We start from the raw sequence: 12,718 nt of genomic DNA, 5'->3' as shown, positions 1-12,718 counted from the left end.
ATTATAAGGAAAATGAAACACTTTCATAAAATGAAAAAGTGATATCATTTTGGTACAAAAAATATTCTTGTTTTATTTCATTATCTAATGTCTAAATATGCAGTCCTGAGTTCTTAACAAGCCATGAAGAAAATTTAACTATGCTTGTGTCGTTTATGACCATGCAGGTGATCTTTGCGACTGTACGTCTTTCCACATATATCACAGGAAAAACACTGTCTCACTTCCCGATGAGTGTTCAAATGTCTCGCAAAACCTGCTTGATGAACAAAACGGTGGCAATAAGGACACAGTTTATTCTTGAAACTTGATGTTTTGCCAAAAGCCATAATATAAGGAGATCCAAAGTGCCCTATACTTGTTCCTAAACCTGCTGTAGTCAAGGAAGAAACAAGATTAAAACACAACGAAAATTAATTTAATGTGTTTGGCTGGTTCTTAGAACTATAAAATTATCAACATACCTATACTTATTGATATCATTAGACAAAAGTCATATACTATTTATACATATCTCTTTAATTATATACATTATGCATTCATTTTAAAATTTCATTACACAGTTGAATTCTTTAATTCTCATAATATGCATCTTTGGAAAAACTTAACATTTCTATGAGACAAATACATAATGTTTTTCTGACATTCAAGTTTATACCTTTTCTCAGTTACCAAGAGCATAAATGTCAAACATATGCAACAAGAAAATTCATAAAAACAAACACCTTTGTTAAAGATTTTTGTTGACTCATTTTCAATTTTTAAAAGCAAAAAAACATTACAAAAATAAAATACACATTCATATCCATGATTTTCAAAAGTTAAACCAAAAAGCGATTTATTTTCATTTTAAATACTTAAAAAGAGAATAAAGGAATCTAATCAAATGTGGAAACAAAATAATTTAGATGACAGAGAAATGTCACAATTAATAGACATTAAAAAATAACTGGAGCAATATGCATTCTAAAGAAAGCAAGAAAATAACACTTATCTTTCAATGTACATAGTTTAATCACACAAAATCAATAGAAAACACAGACATACTACACAATTGTATGCACATCTATGTTAATGATCATAATCTGATCTTGAGAAATTGTAAGTCATGATACACTACTAAAATAGTTTTTTCTAATAAAACAGAATGTGCAATATCAATGCTTAATATGAAGATGAACTGCAAATGATTAAATAAAACTAAAAAGACAATCATATTTTCTCTGAAGCTCAAGAAAAACATTGGCAGAAATTACTGCATGATCATTATATACAGGAATGGAAAATAAATCATAACAGTAGCTTTTCAATTACTTTTCAGAACAAACAGTTGAAGACCAGATAAATTCTTTCTGTTTAAAAAAGAAAGCAAGTGAAATTTCATTGCACTTACTTGGCTTTAATATTATATTTATTGATGCTTATTAAATCATAAAACTAGTACAGAATGATTCTTCTTTAAAGCTAAGTAATTTAATATCAATTTATTATTAATATTAATTATATCAAATGATAAATAAGAATGACTTGAAACAAATACTGTTACACCCAATACAAACTTTTTTATAAGAAAACAGATTTTTAACAGACACTGGAATAAATTTTGAAGCAACAAAACATTTTCGTCTTCATCATTTTCAATAAATGTGTAATCATACTATCCTAATTATTTTTAACTATCTGATCACGTAAACCCATGCTTGCTGCGTTTATGCTCTACTACACTATCTTTCCGACTGTACATCTTGCCACACACATCACAGTTGAAGTACTCCCGTACTTCTCTGTGTGTATTTAGGTGTCGAGCAAAGCCTGCTTGATGAACCAGACGCTGACAGTATGGACACAGTTTGTTTTTCAAGTTGGATGTCTTGGAAGGAGAGGATGAGCTTTCAGATCCGAGTGCTAGCAAAATTTATCAACAGAGACAGTTTTAGATGAATTCTTAATAGAGAAATATAACTGTGTATTTCCTGCCAAAATTGGGTTAAGTTAAAAAATAAATAAAAATTTTAGTCATTTATAGCTGTAAATTTACAATCTGTTAATATAACTTATGCCCAACTATAATTTTTTTTTTCACAAATATAGTGTCTTCTGGTAAATTGTTACAGTACTTTCTAACTTAAATTAATTAAATTAAATTAAATAAATTAAGCAGTTTTGCACAAAATAGCTTAATATGCTTTTTAAGTTATTTTTTATTAAAATTTTACAATAGTAAATTTACAAAAGTATTAGTACTGATTCATAACTATTTGAAACAAAGAAAAATGCAACAATTTGATAAAGAAATTTGGATCGACAAATCAAATTTAATATTTGCCTATTAAACAACACTTTTATTGTCTCTCATTGTCTCACACTAAGGCAGGAAGAATAGCATGATATAACTGTTTAATGATTCTTTAGCATAATACATCAGAAAAAAGGTTATATAAGGAATACAACTGTAAAAATACCTACTGTTTGTATTTTTATGATATTATAATTAGCCAGTATTTCTTATAATGTAATTTTTCTTAAGTGATACTGTTATTAGTTTTTGTATTAAATCACTAACCTGCATATAAACAACATATTATTCCTAGCAATGAATAATTTATACTAATTACATCACTTTTGCTTTGTTAAAAATATAATATTTCGAGCTCATACACTTTTCATTCTGCATGAAACACTTAAGTTTCATTATATTCTCAGTAAAATGTTGATCCTCAAAATCTTATGAAAATGAAACTTTATAAGTATACTGAAATAAATTTTAACTAGAGTATCAGCCATTTAATTAAAATCAAGCACTTATGAAAGGATAATTCTATTTTTCAACATAGTTACATTAAAGTAAAAAATTGGTATTCAAAACTCAAAATGGTATACTCTAGTAACACAAATTTAATACAGTTTACAAAACATTGTACTTTCTCAAACTACCTTTTCTTCATATTCACTTTGAATATTTTAGCCAAAACTAAAGTCAATGAGCCTTCATACTTCAAAAGCCAGTAACTTTGAACATGATGACAATGATAACAAACGTTTTTGCAGTTAATAACAACATCAAAGTTACAATTTTTGGCTTAATACTATCAAACAGAAAAAATAAAACAACTATACATTTATGAATTTCTTTAAACTGTTGTAAACTAGTTTAATGACATGTTTCTATGAACCACTCCAACCATCTAAATATTAGTAATATGTTAACATTTTGTATAACATAAATGATTTCTATTCTCTCTAAACCAGTCCAGTGGTAAACATAAATCATTTATTTTATTTCTATAAGTAAGTTTGAGTTATAAAAATTTTCCCTTGGCAGACAATTCCACAAACTTTGTTGTGTATAAATCACATTAAATCATGCTTGTTTCGTCTGTGTTCCACGAGCACATCTTTACGGCTGTAAGTTTTGCCACAAAGTTCACAGCTAAAATACTCCCTCACTTCTCTGTGGGTTCTCACATGTCGGGCAAAGCTTGCATAATGAATGGAACGATGGCAATAGGCACAAAACCTTGTTCTTCTATTAGGTGTTTTACCAGAAATTAACAGACTGTTTGATCTGTATTGATCTTCAAGACAATCTGTAAAAAGTTAATGAAAACAAAGTTCAGTGGCTATAAATATCCAAACAATAGTGCAATCCTATGTACATACATATACATTTTATATATGCATATATACAAGCTTCACATTCTTACCTATCTGAACAATTCATCATTTCATTTAAAGTATTTTGCAAGTTCAACTGATTTCTTTCTGACTCACTTTATAACTTTTACTTATATCATACTAATATTTTGTTTGTATGTCACACCAACTGGTCATCTTGTTTTTCCATTACAGTTAAAAAATAAAAATACTTCAACAGATATCATGATGTTAGCTGAAAATGGTGACAGAATATAATTTAGCAATATTCAATGTTTTTTTTACTTATTTTTACCCACAACTATAACATTCTCTGAAGTAACAAACAATTATTTTTGTTTTTTAGTGCTGAACATAAATGTAGTAATATTTACACTTTACATTCAGTGCTAATAATACTCAAGTTCTGAATAAGAGCTAAATTCAATTTTTGTTTTCATGAAATCAAAATGAGCATTACACTTTTCTTCAAATTAGATTGATATTAGTTGATTTCTGTGAAGAATTAAAACTTAAATCTATTACAAGTTATATTGCTTTTATTTGCACAGTATTACAGTTCTAGAATTACATGTTATCTCTATTGAACCTTATTTATGTATTACATAATAACAATGTGCATCTTCAAGTAAGGGCCACAAAAATTTATTTATATCCACTTCTAGATAAACTATCATTCAACAGTACTCAGTTTGTTTTTAATTTTGCAGGGATATCTGCACTAGCCATTCCTAATTTAGCAGTGAAAGACTGGAGGAAAGGTAGCTAGTCATCAAGTTAGTACTTTGGTGTATTCTGGTTAATGTTTAAAATTGAAATTTGTTAAGCTTTATCAGTACAAATTCAGTTAAGTGTAAAGATACAACATTAAACTTAATACTAGGTTGTTAGGTGTGTTTTTTTTTAGTAACTACTAATCCTAGGTTAGAAAATAACAAAGCTATTAAATATTACAATTGAAATCAAGAATTTTCACTTACATTAGGTAAGTAAGAAGGAAAATTTAACTTAGGAGTTTAAATTAGTGTTTCTGTTATTATTTGATACCTGCTATGAATTTATTACGTTAATAAATTGTTTAAATTAGCATTTATGTTTTTAGAACTACAAAAATGGTGTTTATCATAGCTGTGGTGCTAATGCTTGCAGTTAAAGGTATAAGCATTGATTAATAATGAATTTTGATGTTAAAATTATCTGCAATTCAATACTGCTCCATTTACAGTTTAACTTAGTGAGTGTAACACAACTACAGTTTTAATTTAAAAAAAAAACAGGCTAAGTACATTGTATTATTACACAAGTATAATCTAAAGACAAGTTATTTCTTGTTTTAAAAATAAACTTAATTACTTTAATGAGAAGATAAAGCAGTAATAAAATAGCATGTTTAACTGTAACATTAGGTTTTTCAGTGTTTTTTATAGGAATTCTTGTACATAGTGTTATTTATTGCCAGGCTACAGTGGATAGAAGAGTGGAGTAAATGTTAAGTGCTCATAGTTTTTTACATGCAACTAAGCAAAACTATTGAGTTTTACTCGGAATCTCATGTAGTGCATATGTATTAAAAGAAGCTGGTAGTGAAGATGTATTGTGTGTTTGTAGGATGGAGAAGACACTGGCAGTTATTCTAAATAGGGTAGACTATAGGTAAAATGGGTTAACTGTGAGAAATGCAGCATGGTTTAAAGAGGAACTTAGGGTTTAGCATTCAGAGGATAAAACAGGTAATTATGATTTTCAGGAGGATGAAACCAAGGAAACATCTCAGTTTGTTAACTCCCATTGACAATAGACTAACTAGAAATAAATTTAAAAAATACAGTCATTAGGTCATCAAATATGGAATACGAATTAGATACAAAAATCACTTTGGAACAGTTTTAGAAACAAAGCATTTCTGTATTTATACTGTTTACAATAAAACAGACTTTAAACTTTCACACAGACATTTTTATGAACATGCACATATATACTACAAATATATCACACAAAAATCTAGCTTGTTCTTAAAAATAATACTGCTTTAAAGTTTTGTATTTACAATAAAGTGGCATAATAAGTTTGCAGAAAAAAATGACAAAACATTTATGATGGTATACGATTATATTAGTGCAGAACAAATGGAAGTAGACAAAATAAACCAAAACCAGTACTAACAGGGCTAGTATTAGCGGATTTAATTATAATGAGAAGACTATTAAGTAACATATATTTTAGCCTTTAGCCCAGACAAGTGAGGAACTAGAGGGGATAACAAGTAGGAATGGGAAAGAACAACAAAAGATTTTTAGAACATCAAGTGGATGGGATATGACTGAAGAAAATAGAAAGAAAAAATCTGATTACATAAGCTATCCAGGTACATGTGGAGAATATTACCACAAGAACAAATGATATATTAAAGAGTGCTTGTAGTGATGTAGTATACATAGGGGTTAATGACCTAATGAAGTGTTGGACAGAGGAACTAGTTGTTGAGTATAAGGCATTGATAAAGGTATTCAAAGAAAAGGGCTACAATAATTTAATTTTGTTAGGAAGGCTACCAAGACTTAACTGTAAGAATGAAATTACAAGATAGTTGTTCAGTTTAACATGTAAGGATGAGCAGATTGGATTTTTGGACATGATTCAATGGGAAAAATGAAGCTTTTTGATGTAGATGGTTTACATGTAAAAAAAATAGAAGCTGGCTTGTTTGCAGGAGCTATTAACTCCACTTTAAGAACAGCATTAAACTAGGACTAGACATTAACAAGGACCAGAATAATGACAAAAATATAAAATGTAGAGAAAAGTATAGTATAAAAATAAAGTACAAGAATAGTTTTAACAGTAGGTTAAATTATTATTACTGTCATGTAAGAAGTATAGTGAATAAAATGAATAATATAGTACTGGCTGGAACAGAGGAGTTTAACATCCTGCTAAATGTTGAAAACTTTGATGACGGGAATATTCTTTAAAACATAGTTTTAGATTAATAGTGACAAAGATCTTAATAGGGAGAAAGGAGAAACTTTATACGTAAAACAAAAGTTACAGTTTGTTCAAGCTGAGGATATTAAAACTAATAACAATGAGGCTGAATCTACCTGGGTTTATGTTAGTGATTTTAAGGGAAGAAGGTTTTCTTGAAATTCATTACAGACCACCAAATGAAACAGATGGGATGAATGAAAAACTCATTTACCAATGATGTTATGATTATTGGAGATATTTCAGGCATATAGGGTTTTTAAGACACTGTTCAGGATAGTTTCCTTTACTTACTGAAAAAGGAATCTACTAGAAACTATACTGTTTTAGAATAATATAGAAATGGTTCACAGTGTGGAGACTTGGAGGCTCCCAAAGAATGTACAGGAGTGATGAAAGCCAGCACAAGCCCCAGAGTAAACATCCTCACTGAGCCCCCTTTCTCTCTCTTTCAACATTTATCAAAACCTAAATTAGGACAGCAGTGAGTTCATAAATAAGGCAAAATCATAACTGCAATCAGTTTTTGCTCATAGTAGAAACATAGAAATGGTCATAAAGTAACAACAAATATCTATTAAATCTATCAAGTAAAATATATATATTATTACGTAAATTATTATTACAACCATTCTTAATGTATCAAGCATCTACATGCAAAGAAAAGCCAAAACTATGCTTTCTATGGTTAAATGAAGATATAGCATAAAGGTGTTTTGCAGCTTAACCAGGTTTTGTTTCCATGATTTAAACTGATTACAATGGTGAGTCTTGGATGAGTATAAAATAAAGTTGGTCAAGAGAAATTAGAAAATAAAAACTATATGAAAAGAAGGTTTACTAAAAATGTAAAACATTAATAGTAAGGATATCTTCAAATACATTAAGCTATAATTAGAAATTATACAGAAGGTTAATATCTAATGATTATAGAATGACTGGATTATTAAATTCAATGTTTCTTCAATCTCTACTAACAAAAATTCCTCATCTTCAATTGTTACTAGATGGAAACAAGCTCAAACAAGACATTGAAATTAATTTTACGTTTATAAAGATAACACTGGAAAGAATAATAAAACTCCTGAGCCAGATAATAACTAAACGTAGGTTTCGAAGGAAACTAAGGACATGTCAGTCACTTGCTACTATCTTAAGTCTTTGAATAGTGAGCTGGTACCAGAAGATTGGAAGTTGGCTAAGGTTATTTTTATTTCATGATGGGTGATAAGAATGGTTCCAAAAGTATAGGCTTATTAGTCTTACCTCAGTGATAAAATTTTTTTTGAAAGTCTAGTAAAAGATGATTTACAAAGTTGTTTAAAATTCTGTTGGAGAATCAGCATAATAAATTACAGTTAAGGTGTTGGAAATGGTCACCCCAAGTTTACATGAAACAAATTTAAGAATTTTATATATATGTATATTATGTAGCCTGCTTAAACACCTTGATTGCAATACATATTCATGTTATTACCAGAACAAAAATCTTTTGGCATTTTGTGAAAAGTTTACTAATTATATAGATAAATGTTCAGGTGTGGAATTGATATATCTGGATTTTCAAAAAGTGTTTGACAAGATAACACTCAAAAGGCTCGTTTAAAAAGTTATCTATGTAGGTTTTAGAGATAAATAGAAAACTGAATGGATGGAAGAAAGTATTATAAGAGGAGTTCAGTCAAGATGGATTCATGTCACAAGTGGGGTGCATTGCTACTCAGTGTTAAGATCTTTGTTCTTTTTGATTTACATTAATGACACAGATGAAGGAATAGTAAGTACATTATTTAAATTTGCTGGTAATATTAAAGTTTTGGATGTTGCAGCTTTAAAAAAAGGATTTGGATTAAATGAAGAGTTGAACAAATAAACAGAGGATGACTTTTATTTACAATAAATGCAAGGTAATATATATGGGATGTCACAATTTGAATTACAAACATAATTATGATGATAATAACCATGAAAGTGTTATGAAAAAAGAAATATATATATATATATATATTGATGTTGTTGTGGATCAGACTCTTAAGCCATCCAAGCGATGCGACTTTGCCAGTGGCACCCCAAATAAAATATTACCTTCTATGTACAGAAATAATGAATGCATCATTGAATAAGTAATTGGTCAGGCTACATTTGGAATACATTAATCAGTCTCAGTCTCCTTACCTTAAAAAGGATACTGAATTGTTGGATAGCATTCCCAGAAGGGATACTAGGATGATACATGGAATGGAAAGGTTGTCATGCAAGGGTATCTTTTTTTCCAATATTTACAGGTGAGAACAGTAAGAAAATGGGACACACATTTTGATAGTGTAGAAGTCACCTTCCACTAACACAACTTATTTTTCTAAGAGGGTGTTTGGCCTATGGTATGTGTTGCCTTCAGATGTGGTAGATGCAATTAATTTTATGAGTTTAAGGGTCAGTTTTATAATTATCTGAATTATAAATGTTGGTTTTTATTATTTTATTTCAGAGTTTAGTACAGTGAATGGGACAGCCTAAATGGACCAGTAGGTCACTCTTTGTTCTTTATATTTATAGAAGTAACAGACTAGAAGGAAGGCAACTGGCTAATACCACTCATGGTCAATTCTTAAGCTATCCTTTACCTATGAAAAGAGGTATTAACAATCACATTATAACACTTTCACAGCTGAGGGAATTATCATGCTTGGTAATGGAATTTGAACCTATGAGTTTAACACCATAAGCACCAGACTAAAAAGCTAAGCATTAAGTATTTTTGTAAAAAAAAAAAAAAGGTAGAGGGTCATCTACCTCAGTATAGCTATACAAATATGACATATACATATTTATCATCCACATATTATATATAAGCACAGTGGTTACTGATGACAAGCTGTCTTATTTGTATTTTTCTTGAAAAAGACCATACTAAGATTGAAGTAGCACTTCCTCAGCCCCCCCCTTTTCAAAACTTATTTTTAGTAAAAGTACTGTAGTGTTGAAATACTGAAATTTCTTTTAAATAAAAAAAATCACCTATAAATAATAATGGTGGTAATTTATTTACTTAGCAATATTTCAATTAAACATTCCTTTTTTAAGTGAGAAACAAGCCTGTTAGTTAATGACAATTAAAGAACATTTTGATATGAAAATTTTTAAACAAGCCTACTTTCTCTACTTTATCACATTTGCATTTTTTACTTATACATTAATATAAATATATTATAAAACTAATCTGATAATTAAAATAAATGTTTTAAGTGCAAGAGCAATATTATACACTTGTAGACGTAAGATGTGTATTATTTGTCAAAATCTGACCTAATTTTATTGTGAAAGATCTAATTTAACAGATAATTAAATGTATAAGAAGCTTCAACATTTTTATGAAAGAATTATAGCAGCAAATATCTGATAAAATTGAATAATAAAGTTATAGAAATAATTATATTTATACGTCATTTACGTGGATCATGGTATCATGTTAAAAACTGCTTGCATGACAACACCCTGTACAACTTTTTGAACAAAAAAAAAATAGGCCCTGTTGTGCAAATGATTAAGAGTAAAGAAAGGTTGGCACTTACTTAAAAATTAAGTGATGTATATATATAAGACAAAAATAACAGGTTATATTAAACAAAAATGAAATTATGTAACAATCTGTTTTAAGCAATTAATTCTTTCATTTCAGTATTTCTGCTGGTATGATTATATCACTTCTATTGTGCTGATTCAGCATATTTTTTCTTATTTTTCCAAATCTTCTTAAATATTTACAACTAACAGACTATAAGTTTCATTCAGTGCTTTGTATTTCACTAATTTCATCTCTGCTTGATGTTGACCCTGGAAAAATAAAATTTCAGTGAGTTATTTCTAAAATCTGGATGCTTTATGTATATATTCAGAAGCCTTGATATGGGGATGAAATACAAAACATAAAAAATACAAGTACTAAATATCTGTGTTAAAAATGGGAGTCAATCCTCATAATGTTTACCTAACATGATTTCTCATTTACAAATACATATTACAGTCTATAAGAACTTAAGTTTATTTTATAACAAGTTTAAACCATAAGCAGAAAAGTTAAGGGTATATAATAAGATTAAACTTTATTGAACAATTTCTATAAACCCTGTATTTAAAAACATCATTACATAAAAAATGCCTGAAATACAGTGGCGGCATGGGGGGTGCTTGAGGCAAACCCCCCTCAGCCCCCCAAATACTGTTACCTACATATTTTCATAAAATATGGAAAATACAATCGTCGTTGTTGCTTACCAATTAACATCAAAGAGACATAAATCTGTAGAACTCAACATCTTCATTAAGATGAAAGACAGTTAACCTGATAGCAACGTTACTTTTCCTCAGTGTATTAACTTCACATGGGATAATTTGTTTCTGCTGTGTAAACTATGTCTTTATGTTATATTTCTTTTGATTTGTAGCTTTACTCTTAATGGTATATTAAATGTTAAATCTAAGCTAATCTTGATTTTCTTTATTATTATGTATTACCTTGGATGGAATTTAGGTGAGCTTCCTCTTTTACATATATGCATATTTTCATAAACAGATTATTCCTAATTTCTAATAATGAATTATTAATCAGAGTACGAGTTTTCAATGCAAACTGGATTGAAAACGCAGTTCAAAATAGCACACCTTTCTGAAATGTACCTTGGTATTTACATTATTATAATTTACCATCTATACTTTATAGTGATGGCATTTTGGGAAGCCCCTCCACAGTTTACCTCAGCCCCCCCAACAAAAATATCCTGGTGCTGAAATAAGCCACCAAAAAGAAATAGCGAACACTGTAATGACAAATTAAGAGGTTCTTCCTTATTTGAAGAAAAACTAATCAAATAACCATATAATTCTACTTTGAATACAAAAAAATAAAACCCACACATCATTAACCTCTCTTGAAATATATATTGATAAAGTGCTACAAAACTGTAATATTTAAATGAACTTAAAAAATTTGTTAACTTGTAGCAATTGAAAATTCAGTTACCTGATAAAAATGAAGTATACGATTGTTTGAAAGAAAAGTTTCTAAATCAAAACACCTTACAATTACATTTTGCCAGTAAGTGCAGCAAAGTTAAAAAAAAAAGTTTAAAAAGAAGTGTGATGTGTTGTTCATGTGACATGTAGGTAAGTTAGAATGATGATGACTGGGGTTAAAAATTTTACATTAAAACAAGTTTGGGGCTTCACCATACTGTCACAGTCCATATCACCATGTCTGATCATACTCTATCTCAAAACTGTGCATCCACATTTGCAGGGTAGCTTCTAGTGCAAAATACTCAAAAACATGGCTGTTAGGTTTAAAGAAGAACATCGTTCCTTTCATGCTTTTCATAATCCACCTAGTCTACAAGAGCAATGGTTTCCTAGTAAATACATAAGAGCTGCAACTAGCAAATTAATCAGTATGTCTTCACATTGAACAGATACCCATTTCATTTTCCAGGACCTTGAGATATCTGACTGTTAACTAAGTTGCAAACTATTCCTGGAACATGTAGATGGCTTTTGCTATTGACTACTGTGTTCATGGATACTCAACTGTTACAAGATAATTCATTTTGCTTACAACAGCTGACGTTTGACTTGTTACAGGTCTTTATTTTATTTATTTTTTTTATATTGATGGTACTGGTACTCCAACTTGACCCATATTCCTTTTCTTACCAATGCCATTAAGTATAACAGATGTCTCGTTTTGGAAAATTCAAAATCCTCAATCTCAATCTTTATGACCCAAGTGTATGAATATTTTGTTTTGGGAAGGGGTATTATATATCCTTTTGAAAATCAAACAATTTTCTGATAACATCACACCACCTACAAAATGCCAAACACCACCAAGATGTATTGTTTGCACATTCTAATCTACTGTAACTTTATACTGGCTGAATAAATTTGTTGATATGCATATTTAAAATCAGTTTCCTACAACATATTCAACCACCTATATTCACATAAGTGTGAATGTGCACTTGTGTATATATATATATATATATATAGTACAAAACCATTCTAAAGATTTCTACATAAGTGGTTA

This window comes from Tachypleus tridentatus, chromosome 8 (assembly GCF_004210375.1).
Source record: "Tachypleus tridentatus isolate NWPU-2018 chromosome 8, ASM421037v1, whole genome shotgun sequence".
Classification (NCBI taxonomy): domain Eukaryota; kingdom Metazoa; phylum Arthropoda; class Merostomata; order Xiphosura; family Limulidae; genus Tachypleus; species Tachypleus tridentatus.
The sequence above is the reverse complement of the archived record's forward strand: the minus strand, read 5'-3'. Positions refer to the sequence as shown.